The sequence below is a fragment of the Hordeum vulgare genome, chromosome 1H (assembly GCF_904849725.1).
Source record: "Hordeum vulgare subsp. vulgare chromosome 1H, MorexV3_pseudomolecules_assembly, whole genome shotgun sequence".
NCBI classification, from domain to species: domain Eukaryota; kingdom Viridiplantae; phylum Streptophyta; class Magnoliopsida; order Poales; family Poaceae; genus Hordeum; species Hordeum vulgare.
The window spans coordinates 56,052,166-56,064,542 of NC_058518.1; the positions used below are offsets into that span (position 1 = coordinate 56,052,166).

Below are 12,377 nucleotides of genomic sequence, written 5' to 3' on the forward strand. Positions count from 1 at the left end.
ATCGTAAGAAGTTGATTAATTGGAAGCGAGATTTAGTGTTACAAATCTGCTGAAATTTACGAAAAACATGGAAAAAACATGAAAAGCGAGATTTAGTTGGGAAAGATGTGTTTGCATCGAATTATGTAATTCTGCACGCATCTGAGCAATAGACATCTCGCTTCGCTCTCCTTTTTTACAATTTGAGTTCTCATATCCAGAATTGGAATTCAATCAGAATTGGCAAAATCCTCCCCGTGCTGTTTCTTCATAGTATAAAACTACATATGAATGACAAATCATGATATACATTCAAAAAAAAAAAGATAAAGGTTTTTTCTGAGGTTTGCAAGTTGAATTGTACTCGACACAAATTGCATACAGAGCATCAGCAGCTAAATCTGGACAAGCGCATATCAGCTTTTGCCTTCTTTTATTTATAGTGAGACATTTTTATTTCAGCGTAGAAAAGGCTATGTTACAAAAAAAAACAAAATGCAAGTTCGTGCCATCTTTCATGTAGAAGTAATATTTACAGGCGAACACGATTCCCCTTCTATACATGGTGGCGATGATGTTCGCATTCCAACCCTGATTCAGTTCATATCCGTCGACCAAGAGAGCCAATCATCACACTTCATGGTCACCACTGATAAACAAGGGAACAGAGACCCCCAAGCATCTCTCATCCTTTCTATTGTCAAATGGTCTGTAATACCTGAACTTCAAGCTAGAGACGCAGTGTCCCATGGTCCCACCATAATGTTGAATGATGGAATCCTAAAAAGGGGTCAAACAGTTAGTGGGATGGACTTCCACGTGATCAGTTTGACAAGCTTGTGGACAAAAAAAATGTTCAGAATCTGAATTTTTGGTTCGATCTATCTATTTCCATCCACCTTGCAAACTTATGCACATACAGCGCAATTTACTCAAATTTCAAAATGTGGTGGACCTTTATTATGGGTGTGTCTAACAAACAGCCGTCTGATTTTTATTTGGACTTAGGTCGCTTTTTTAAGCCAATTGCAATGTGCCAGCTGTAGTACATCTGTATGTACGTTCCACATCTCCCCGCTCTAACGGCCCCCAAAAACTTAAATGGGTTTGGACTTTGAAAGTTGAAAAAACTGAACCGAACATCAGGCTGTCTCTTTTTCACATACAGAGGCTGGGAGATGGATGACACATAGAGTAACATAAAGAGTCCCCTCTTTAAAAAAGCTCTGACTCTTCTTCTAGCTCAAATGTGATGTAAAACAAAAAAAACAAAAAAATACAGAAAAACATGTACGTGATGAGAAGAAAATAGTAAAAGAATGAATACAAAAGTTACGAGGAAAATGACCGAGGACAAAAATAACGTGTTCTACAAGTAAAACAAAATTACTTCATCTGCTCATTCTGTTTTTACTTCACCAAGACAAAGAATGACTAAAGACTAAAGGGGTTTGCACTAAAGATTAGTTATCCATCAGAAAAATATATGATCAATATCAAGATAATGAACATGGATGAAACTCAAGAATGATTTAAGATATTAGGGAATGATAACCGAAGGTTAAGGTAAATAAAACAAAGATAACTGAGGAGAGAAAGAATGAGAGTGAATAACAAAAAAAAAAAGAAGAACGGATAATCACCTTCAATGTCTGAAGACTGATGAGAACTAGCACACAAATAAAATCTGCAGAACTAGTGACTGAATGACAAGTGAACTGACGGGGATATCTACAAAATGTCTATGATTTCTTGCTTGTTCTCTGTGTTTTATGTGTTTTTAGAGAGTTTGTTCACACTTTTTTCACTCAATTTGGTTGCAGTGCGCCAACAAGCCCTTTGTATCTATATTTCCGTGGAGTTTTCTCACTACTAGAACATGGAAAATGCAGCTATCTATCTCTAACATTCAGTTTTCATTATTTTTTCCAGAGAAAATGTTTCTGCAGCCGTAAAAGATTTCTCTGGAAAAAATGGAGAGTATCTTGTTGCTTCCCTGAATAAGTGATAGTGCCTTGCTCTTTCCTGAATAAAAGTAATAGTACCTCGTTCTTTCCTGAATAATTAAGAGACACTCAAGACTGAGGGTTATTTACTCAACAAAAGAAAGAATAAACACCGGGTGTATGCAGGAAACCAAAGACGGAGCAAACCTCTACTAAAAACATGTTTGTAATCATCGCTCAGGAATAAGAACACATGCATATCACAAAACAAACTTGTGCCATTGACAAAAGCTACTGACCAAAAATCAGAGAAAAGAAACTGAAATAACCGAAGAAAGGAAACTGAAGAAACTAAAGGGAGTAGGAAGATAGACATATAATGAAGGATTGTCTGCTTATTTAACTCATGCTTGGCCCAAAAAGAGTAAATAAAAGAAACTGAAAAGATAACGAAGAAGATAATATCATCTGAAAGACTAAATGATGAGTATAACTCTTGAATGATAGACAGAATAGTGATGTGTGCTCTCTGAACATGGATTGGTGAGTCAACTATAAGAACAATGACTGATAATAATAAACATTGATAGACCAATAGAGTAAGAACGCTCATCTCAAGCTCATTGCCGACCTTTGTCTTGCATGTTACTAACACATCCGCTCCAATCTCAAGTCTTGTCCTCGTAAGAAACTTCTTCCATCCATTCTTGAAGAAGATCAGACCATCGGATGCGGTATTGTACTCGGTTCCAGTGATGCTCTTTTTGCCCAAGCTTAAATGAGTGAAGCAATTACAGACTAAAATAAGTGAATCAACTACAAGACTGATGTTGGGATACTGATCAACTAAATTAAACAAGGCTGAAATCATAATTCAAATTGATGAAAACTAAAACTGAACTAAAAGGTAAACTGTTGCGATAGTTGAACTGAACTGAATGTGAAAAAATGATCCAATAAAATGTACATAGCTTATAGAGAGATATGCGTGGGCATGGGCGAGTGCTGAGTAAAAACTATTGCCCATAAATGAACTGAAAAGTCGAAAAATGATGAACGGTTTGCCAAGAGTGAAAGTACTTGGCATGGGCCGGTGATGGTCGGCAGGCATCCCTGTCAGACATGATGGTGGCATGAAGGATACATTTTAGAAGGAAAAGAAGATACCGGAAGAGTTGCGGCTGTCGGCGGTCTTCTTGGTGCTGACCCCATGCAAAGTAAATGAATAATACAGTACTGAAATGACAAATGTAGATACACTGAAAACTGATGGACCGAAGAAAAATACACCAAAACACTGACAAAACTGAATACTCACAAAGGAAAACACAAAAAGTGCTTTTAATTGTATGTTCCAGTTTTCCCATCAACCAATTGTAGGTTCCAGTTTACAATTATTAACTTACACGAAAACAAAGCGTGCTTTTAGTTTTTCACATCAAAAAGAGCCGCACCTGCAGACCCACCAAAAGAGGCAGAAAGATAGGGAGGTTACCCATGAAAGCATAGATGCCACTCTCCTAATCATCTAAGGATGATCCAAAAACCGAAGAGAAGATACCAGTGGTCATACTGAAAAAAAAAGTAAAAGGTTTGAAATATTGAGAAAAACGAGTAACTATAATAGAATGACTAACTAAATATGGGTTTTAGAGTGCAAACTAAGAAAATATAACTAAATAAAAGACTGAACAATGACTACTCAACTAAGCAATACTGAAAACTTGAAAATGATACAAAAGTGAAATAGAAAACTAAAAACTAAGAAAAAATATATATAAATCCTAAAGACTATTTGCAGTGCCATCTTGGAACATCTAAAATGAGTATCAAACACATAACTGAAAACTATATTGAATATCAGTTCAAACGATTAGTGATAAATCAAATATATGACTGAAAACTAGAGTGAATATCTGATCAAACTGAATACCGAAGACGATCTGCCAAACCCAAAATGAGTAAATCAACTACATGATTGAAAACTCGAACAAAACTGAATACTGACAAACGACACACTGGAAACTGAAAAACTGAAGAAAATGACACCTAACAATGATACTGACGAAACTGAAAAAAATGACATCTAACACTGAAACTACTGACGAAACTGAATAAAATGGCACTTAACAATGAAACTACTGAAGAAACAAATCTTCATGTGAGGAAAACTGAGACTTGAGAGTTGAGACTAAGAATAGGACTGAGTGGAACCAATGAATCACAATGAAATAAAGATGACATATACTGAACATAAATACTATATGATGGACTAAAATAATAAATAATCAGACTGAATACTGAAGCGGTAAGGACTGATCCAAAGAAGAACCAAGGACTGATGAAAGGGTACTGATAAGAACACAGAACAACACTGAAGAATGAACAATGACTTAAACTGAAGAGAGAGAAACTGTCGCATCAGGAAGCTCACACGAGATAATAAATGACTGGAATAAAAAATAACGAAACATGACTGATTTTACAAACAAAGATGTAATGAGAAAGACACTGAGATACTGTAAAGACTAAGCTTTGACAGATAAACAATCAAGTAGTGAACAATCAGGAAAGATGGGAAACTGAGGACACTGATTGACAAGTAATCTAACGAAGACTGATGAGTGAATACTGAAGACTGATAACTGGAACTGAGAATTAGCTAACTGAGCGACACCGGCGGCGAGCTCTATGACTATCTACGCGTGTGGATAGGTGCGTGGAAAAAAATTCAGAGCGTTCTTGATGAACTAAGCTATCAAAAACTTTCCTGGCCAAAACAACCACCTAACTGAGCAACACCTGCGACGAGCTAAATGACCGGCGAGTTGGCGACCATGACGATGCACTGAATGATAAACAGCAGGGACACAGGGGAAATCACATCGAGCAACACATGGAAAAATTGGGTAGAGAGATAAATAGCAGGGACACAGGGGAGAAAATACCTTGCGCCAGAACGACGCCGGCGATTACCACCTCCCCCACCAACATGTGCTTGCTGGTAGCGAGCACGATAGGAGAGCCCCGCTGAGCTCCTCTCCAGCGGCCGTCCCTGTGAAGAACACATCCCGCATTCAAGCGCACCTTGTCGCCATCTTCGCCTAGCCGACCTGCCGCTAATCACCGGCGAGGAGCCTCCTTCCCTCCGCCGTCTCCGCCACCCCTCCGCCAATCCCCTCGTCAGCCAAGACAAAAACAGCCGCCCCCACCGACTGAATAGAAAATTCAAAGAAAAAAGAGACCCAGTACCTGTGAACCCGAAAAGCCAACGATAAAAAGAACACGACAGGACGACCCGGAGGACAAACCAACGCGTAAAGATTGGTGCAGATCTGACGGACAGAAAAATGACCTGAACCGAATTTAAAAACAATAATTAGAAAAATAATAAAACTGTTGCTAAAACTTAAAATAAACAGCTAATTAAAAACTTTATAATCAGAGTGAAGGCCGTGGGCTTCGACATACCGACGAGTGGGGGCAAGCGCGAGGCCATGGGCTTCGAAAGAGCGGCGAGCGCGGGGACCTGGGATTGGATAGAGGGGCGGGCGGTGGCTAGCGCAAGGACCTTAGATTGGACAAAGGGGCGAATGGTAGTTGCTGTACTACGCGAGAGAAGATTTCAGCGAGGCCTAAGCCAAAGGGTTCTGCGCTCTTTTGGACGTTCTTCTCGTTAGAGGCATAAATATCTGTCAATGTGTGTCGTTGTCAGTGAAAGATAAGCATCTACTTTCTCTATTTTTAAATTTAAGTCTTTTTTAGTAATTTTATTATGAAACTACATACGAAGCAAAATGACTGAATATATACTTTAAAATATATTATATACATCTACATATTGTCCCTTAATGAAACCTCTTAAAAGATTTATATTTAAGAATGAAGATAATATATCTGCTTTTCTTGCTGTACGGTGTTGACGATGACGCCATTGCGAGTTTTTACAGAGGAGAACAGCGAGGGAGCCTGAGAACTGCGGTCGTCGTTTTGTGAGCGGCATGGAAGAAGTTAGTGGATTTTGTTCAGTTTGAGTGATTATTCATGACACTCTTTGATAATTTGTAATCATTTGCCATTTCAGGGTGGATCACTATGGATATGTAGAGTGGGTGCATCGTCCATGTTACCTGGAGAGTAAGTCAGAGATGCTGCTGAGATGAATGACATAAAACTTAAAAACTTTTCAAAAGTTTGTGAAAGTGAAAATGAAGGAGTTGGGCATTTTGTAGCTCGGGCTACGTGGAGGCCTGTTTCTGAAAACCTCAAAATTCATCAAAATTCATATTTTTACATTTCAAAAAAATCTAAAAAACACGAATATACATGAAGGTATAACACACATGTGTGCAAATTTTTAAAACAAAATACGTTGAAACAAGGTCTGTGTAGAAAAAATAAATTTGTGTCTTTTAACATATGATACTACTATTCATCTCAAAAATCCATAGATTTGTTCTTTTTATACCCATCGCATCTTAAGGTATTTCATTCTAAATTTTTGCACACATATACATTTCATCCTTGTGTACTTGCATATTTTTTTCAGATTTTTTTTTAAAACCAAAAATTTGAATTTTAAATTTAAAAAAATAAAGGATGCCATGCAGCCTGAGGTCCAAAAGGCATTTTCGAAAATGAAGATGCTTTTTAGTATGGTTTTGTAGTGGTTCTCACCTTGATGTAAGGCTGGAGGTAGTTCTTGTAAGTTGTAACTAGTGGCTGGAATAATTTAATACTCTCTCCGTCCCAAAATTCTTGTATTAGATTTGTTTAGATATGAATATATCTAGTCATGTTTTAGTATTTAGATACATCCATTTCTACATAAACCTAAGACAGGAATTTTGGGACGGAGGTAGTATATCAACACAGCAATGACTAGCGCATCTGGCAAAAAATCTAGGCCGAAATCTATGCAACAGAGGTGAAATCAGGGAGGTCAAGATGAGGCTAGGAGGGACATCACTGCCACGTTTTTCTGACCCAGGAGAAGCGAAGAACCCGGCGATCGCCGCCGACGAGGCCTCCGGTCTCCATGTTGTCCTCCTTCCGCATGTGTCTCATCTCGTGCCTGCATGTTTTTCTCTCGACAGAAAATACGCTCTATGATTGTCTCGCCTCCCGCCTGCGTGCAGATCAATTTAGTACCGTCACAAACTGAGGGTAAAACATTGAGACCAAATTAAAGGGGGTAAACCCTATCACGAAATCACAAACACGGGATAAAAGGTGGAATTCACTCAGAAAATAAATTATGGTCAATTTGTTTTTTTCAAATTTCCTTTTGATGGATTGATCTTAGCTAAATTTTACTAGTAGTTGATTAATTGAGTGAAATTGTGGCTATGATAAAATTTGAAATTATTTAGAAGCTTCAGTTGTCACATAGGGATTACTTATAAAGTCCAAAATTGAGCTACAATGTGTGTAACCTTGATTTGAAACCCTAATTTTAAATTGGGAATTAAACTGAAGCCTAAAAATATTTAGGGAATTAATTGATATCCAAAAATAGGGTGAAAAATTTAAATATATAAGTTTTCCTACAAATTATTTTTCTTAAGTCCCTAATAACAATTTGAGTCTCTATAATTTTTTTCCAAGATAATTGAAGTGACAATGTTTTAACAAAAGGGAGTAGTTAACATTTTCAAAAAGGCTATATCTTCAATTTTTAGTTCCCTGAAGCTTAAAATGTAAAATTGAACTTGTATAAAAAAATCATAGAGGATTTAGAACACATTTGATTTTTGAATCAAATACAAGCTCAAAACCAAAAAGAAAACATGCATGACACCTCTATTGGTCAAGGTATTACACGTGCACCACACAAACTTTAACGAGTTGCAAAGGCCCAATGCGCGATCAACTAGCTCCTCCGCGTATTTGCCAGAGCAGCTAGTTGGCAAGCGCTCGCTACGTCCAAAATGAAGGAACGTTTGGTGAGTGCTGAGCACGCGACAAGTGTCACATGCGGAGCGAACAAGCAAGGTGTCCACGTTTTCTTTTTCTGGTTTCTAGTTTTGTTTCTTTTGCAGCTAGCCCCTCAAACTATTTTGAATTTCCATTTTTTCTTTCCGCGTTATATAAAACGTAAGGACGCTACGGGACGTTGATTCCTTGTTTTCTTTTTTGTTTTTTTCCATTATATTTCCAAGTAATGGATATTAGTGGGGTAATTACGGATGGGGACTACCAACAATTTCATATGTTAACTTTCAACTACTAGAGACACGGTCGTGATGCAAGCAAAGGTACAACGCAACATATTTGTCGTATAGTGTGTTTGTCGTGCAACGTGCAAACGGCGCCTCCGGCGGCGCAACCCCTGCCCGGCTTCGGCTCGATTAGTATCCATATACATCTTGAAGGGGGGCATATGTCGAAGTGCGTGTTTGTTGTGCAACGTGCAAACGGCGCCTCCGGCAGCGCAACCCCTCCTTGCCTTCGGCTCAGTTAGCATTGATATACATCCTGAAGGGGGGCATAGGTCGAAGTGTGTGTTTATCATGCAGCGTGTCTGTCGTGCAGCGTGTTTGTTGTGCAGCATGCAAATGGCGCCTTCGGCGGCGCAACCCTTGCTCACCTTCGGCTCGGTTAGCATTCATATACATCTTGAAGGGGTCATAGGTCGAAGTGCATGTTTGTCATGCAGAGTCACGGGCGGGCGTGATTCATTTCAGAGAGGCATGAGTATTTATCATTTGGATGCACGGTTCATGAGCCTCCAGAGTCACGAGCAGGCGGGCGTGATGCTTTTCACACATGCATGTGTGTTTATCTCGTAGACGCACGGTTCATGAGCCTTCAGAGTCATGGGGGGGGGGGGGGCGAGTATGATACTTTTTAGAGAGGCGGTTGTGTTTATCGTCTAGAAGCATGGTTCATGAGCCTCCAGAGTCACGCGTGGGCGGGCATGATGCTTTTTAGAGAGGCAGTTGAGTTTATGTCTAGATGCGTGGTTCATGAGCCTCCAGAGTCACGGCCGTGCGGGCTTGATGCTTTTCACAGAGGCAGTTGTGTTTATCGTCTAGACGCACGGTTCAAGAGCCTCCAGAGTCACGGGCGGGCGGGCGAGATGTTTTTCAAATAGGCAGTTGTTTTTATCGTCTAGATGCATCGTTTATGAGCCTCCAGAGTCACAGTCGGGCGGGCGTGATGCTTTTCACAGAGGCAGTTGTGTTTATCGTCTAGACGCACAGTTCATGAGCCTCCGAGTCATGGGCGGGCGGGCGTGATGCTTTTCATAGAGGTAGTTGTATTTATCGTCTACATGCACAGTTCATGAGCCTCCAGAGTCACGGGCGGGCGGGTGTGATGCTTTTCAGAGAGGCATGTGTGTTTATCGACTAGACGCATGGTTCATGAGCCTCAAGAGTCATGGGCGGGTCATCTAGACGCATGGTTCATAATCCTCCAGAGGCACGGGCGGCGGGGGGGGGGGGCATGATGCTTTTCAGAGAGGCATGTGTGTTTATCGTCTAGATGCACGGTTCATGAGCCTCTAGAGTCACGGGCTGGCGGGCGTCATGCTTTTCAGAGAGGCATGTGTGTTTATCATCTAGACGCACGGTTCATGAGCCTCGAGAGTCATGGGCGTGCGGGCGTGATGCTTTTCAGAGAGGAAGTTGTGTTTATCGTCTAGACACACTATTCATGAGCCTCTAGAGTCACGGGCGGGCGGGTGTGATGCTTTTCAGACACGCATGTGTTTATCGTCTAGACGCACGATTTATGAGCCTCCAAAGTCACGGGCGGGTGGGCGTGATGCTTTTTAGAGAGGCATGTGGATTTATCGACTAGACACACGGTTCATGAGCCTCCAGAGTCACAGGCGGGCGTGATGCTTTTCAGAGAGGCATGTGCGTTTATCATCTAGACACACGGTTCATGAGTCTCTAGAGTCAAGGGCGGGCGTGATACTTTTCAGACAGGCATGTGTGTTTATCGTCTAGACGCACAGTTCATGAGTCTCCGGAGTCACGGACGGGCGTGATGCTTTTCAGAGAGGCATGTGTGTTTATCGTCTAGACGCACGGTTCATGAGTCTCCACACGCATGGTTAGGTCATACATGCATGATTGTATATAGACATAAGAACGATGCACATAATTAGATGGGCATGCATTGTTGCAGATGTTTCCACTATCATGTTTACACATTTATAATAGAGTCATGGAGAGCTAAAGTGGGAAAATAGTAGTTTAACTTTGTTGACAAGTAAATTATTGGCAAAGTTTTAGTCTTCATCCTTTTTTAAGATGCTTCTAACCTTTTGATTCATCGCATTGCTTCTGCCTTCCAGTTTCCAGTTCATCATATGAAAGTTCACCAACAATAATACGTAATCTTGGCACTAGTGCATACAATTGTATATGTACCGAGAAGTAGAATATATTCCAACTTTTTTAGATACAGATGCTAGTAGAGTGTCAGGGAAAACTTACGTCGAAATGATCTATGTCTTCAATGAATTTATGCCATCGTAGTGGGATACAAGCTTCAGAACAACATATGATGATTCACCTTTCCCTACCTTGGGTGCATCTTCTACGAAATTAACCGGCCAATTACCCTTCTTGGTATCCATTTTTGTGATGTATCATCTCGAAAACTTCTTTAAACCTGGGTACGTGCAAGTTTCATATTTTTTTTGGTTTCAATAAATCAGCAAGTGGAATTATTTGAACTGAATTTTTGTGTGTTTACGATACTTTCAATGTACGATTGCCTTTTTTCTATCTTTGAGCAATAGTGTCCATCAGCTTATTTTCTTCCTCATTGCTCATACTTGATACATCATTGAGCATGTATGGATTATTTTCTTCCTCTATTTCCTTAGGAGATATTTCCTGAGGATCGATGATGTGAACTTTGCCCATATATTTGTCCAGTATATATAGGACATAACAACTTTCCTTTTTGATTAGTATAAAGTAATTTATGGAAACACATATTTTTTATTTTGTTCTAGATAAAGGGCTTTTACCATATTTCTACTAAGAGATTTTCTTGTTGATGTTCCTTCACCTATAGGGGAATCAATTGTTTCTTCTATTTTTCGAATTTAGTTCTAAACTTGTTAACAAGTTGAGAGTGATTCTTTAATTTGGCGTTTACGCTGCATCAAAGAAATAAATTTGAGAAAAAGTGTCAAGAAAAACAAATTGGTATTGACATGGAACATGCAAATTCAGAACAATGTCTGTGCTTTTTTAAAATTTACCTCTACGAAGGAAAGGCCTAATATTATTATGTATTTATCACTTTCCTGAGAAGGTTTTCCGCTTTCCCAGATATATGCTATCTCATCGTGCACCCTCTTTTCAATGTGATCTGTGCTCGGTCCTGGTTTTGGTCCAAATGTTGCCTTTAGTTGCGCTCTAGTGAAAACTGCTTCTATGCAGCCTCCATGCCTCCTCTTATATAGATATTTGCTCTGATAGAAGAAAAAATAAATAATGATGTGGGAATGATGAGAGAAAGTATTGAGGTATTTTTATGTGTGTATAAGAAAACAACTCACTTTTTAAATTCATTTTGCCAGCTCTCGCTCATGATTATTTCCAAGAGGTTTGTTGGGTCGTCTATTTGATCGAAGGGTCTTGTTTCATGTTTTGGATATGTGACGTTGATTCATCGTTTGATATTGTTTTTGCTACTTGTTTCTGTCAAAGGAGGTAAAAATGTTTTTCATTGTTTGCATGCTATAAAATACTCCCTTCATCCGGAATTACATGTTGCACAAATGTATTAAAATGGATGCATCTAGATTAAAATACATGTTAATACATTTATTCCTATGACAAAGTATTTCCGGACGGACGGAATATATGTCAAAACCATCTAATCATTTTTCAAAAGTTATATGCAAGGTTTGCCATAGTAAATACATAGCTTGTCGTTCCAAAAATGTTATCTTACCTTTCATGGTTGATAGAAGGTTTGAATCTTCTAGTCCGAATTCTTGTATTCTTTCAAGCAACCAGGTCCACATAATCTGGTTCATCTTTCTGAATACCGTTGTGAATAGAAACTCCTTTTTCCATTCATCATCTACCTTGCTATGTTGCACCCATGTCATTCGAATACTTCTTATTTTTATGGTGTTTGCATGTATGCATATGTTGCAAAATTTGAAGTAATACACACACTAAAACTAAATAAAATTGTTGTGTGTAGCGTTAACTTACATGAAGGACCTCATTGTCTTTCGTCAGTGTTTTGTTGTTCTGGTATCTTACAAATTGGACCATGAACTTTCCGCATTGTGCATCCTTTTGTTTCGGCGTGAAAACTCTCTTAACTGCTATGCTTGTCCAATTCTGTTTGTTGTGGGCTTTTAGTGCCGCTTCCCCGTAATACCTCTTCATCAGTGCATACATCCTTTCAATCTGTGATTTTACTTTTTTTTGGATGTCGTCGTTAAGAAATGTAGTCCTACCGTGT

At 39.3% G+C, this 12,377-nt stretch overlaps 1 long non-coding RNA gene across 1 annotated transcript; it reads right to left on the bottom strand.

The window, feature by feature from the left end:
* Positions 1-395: 395 nt before the first annotated feature.
* Positions 396-5,160, bottom strand: LOC123421108. The gene is made up of 3 exons (XR_006619519.1): positions 4,874-5,160; positions 2,557-3,497; positions 396-759 (listed from the first exon to the last, which is right to left on the bottom strand). It is a non-coding gene; the product is annotated as an uncharacterized LOC123421108 (long non-coding RNA).
* Positions 5,161-12,377: the final 7,217 nt, after the last annotated feature.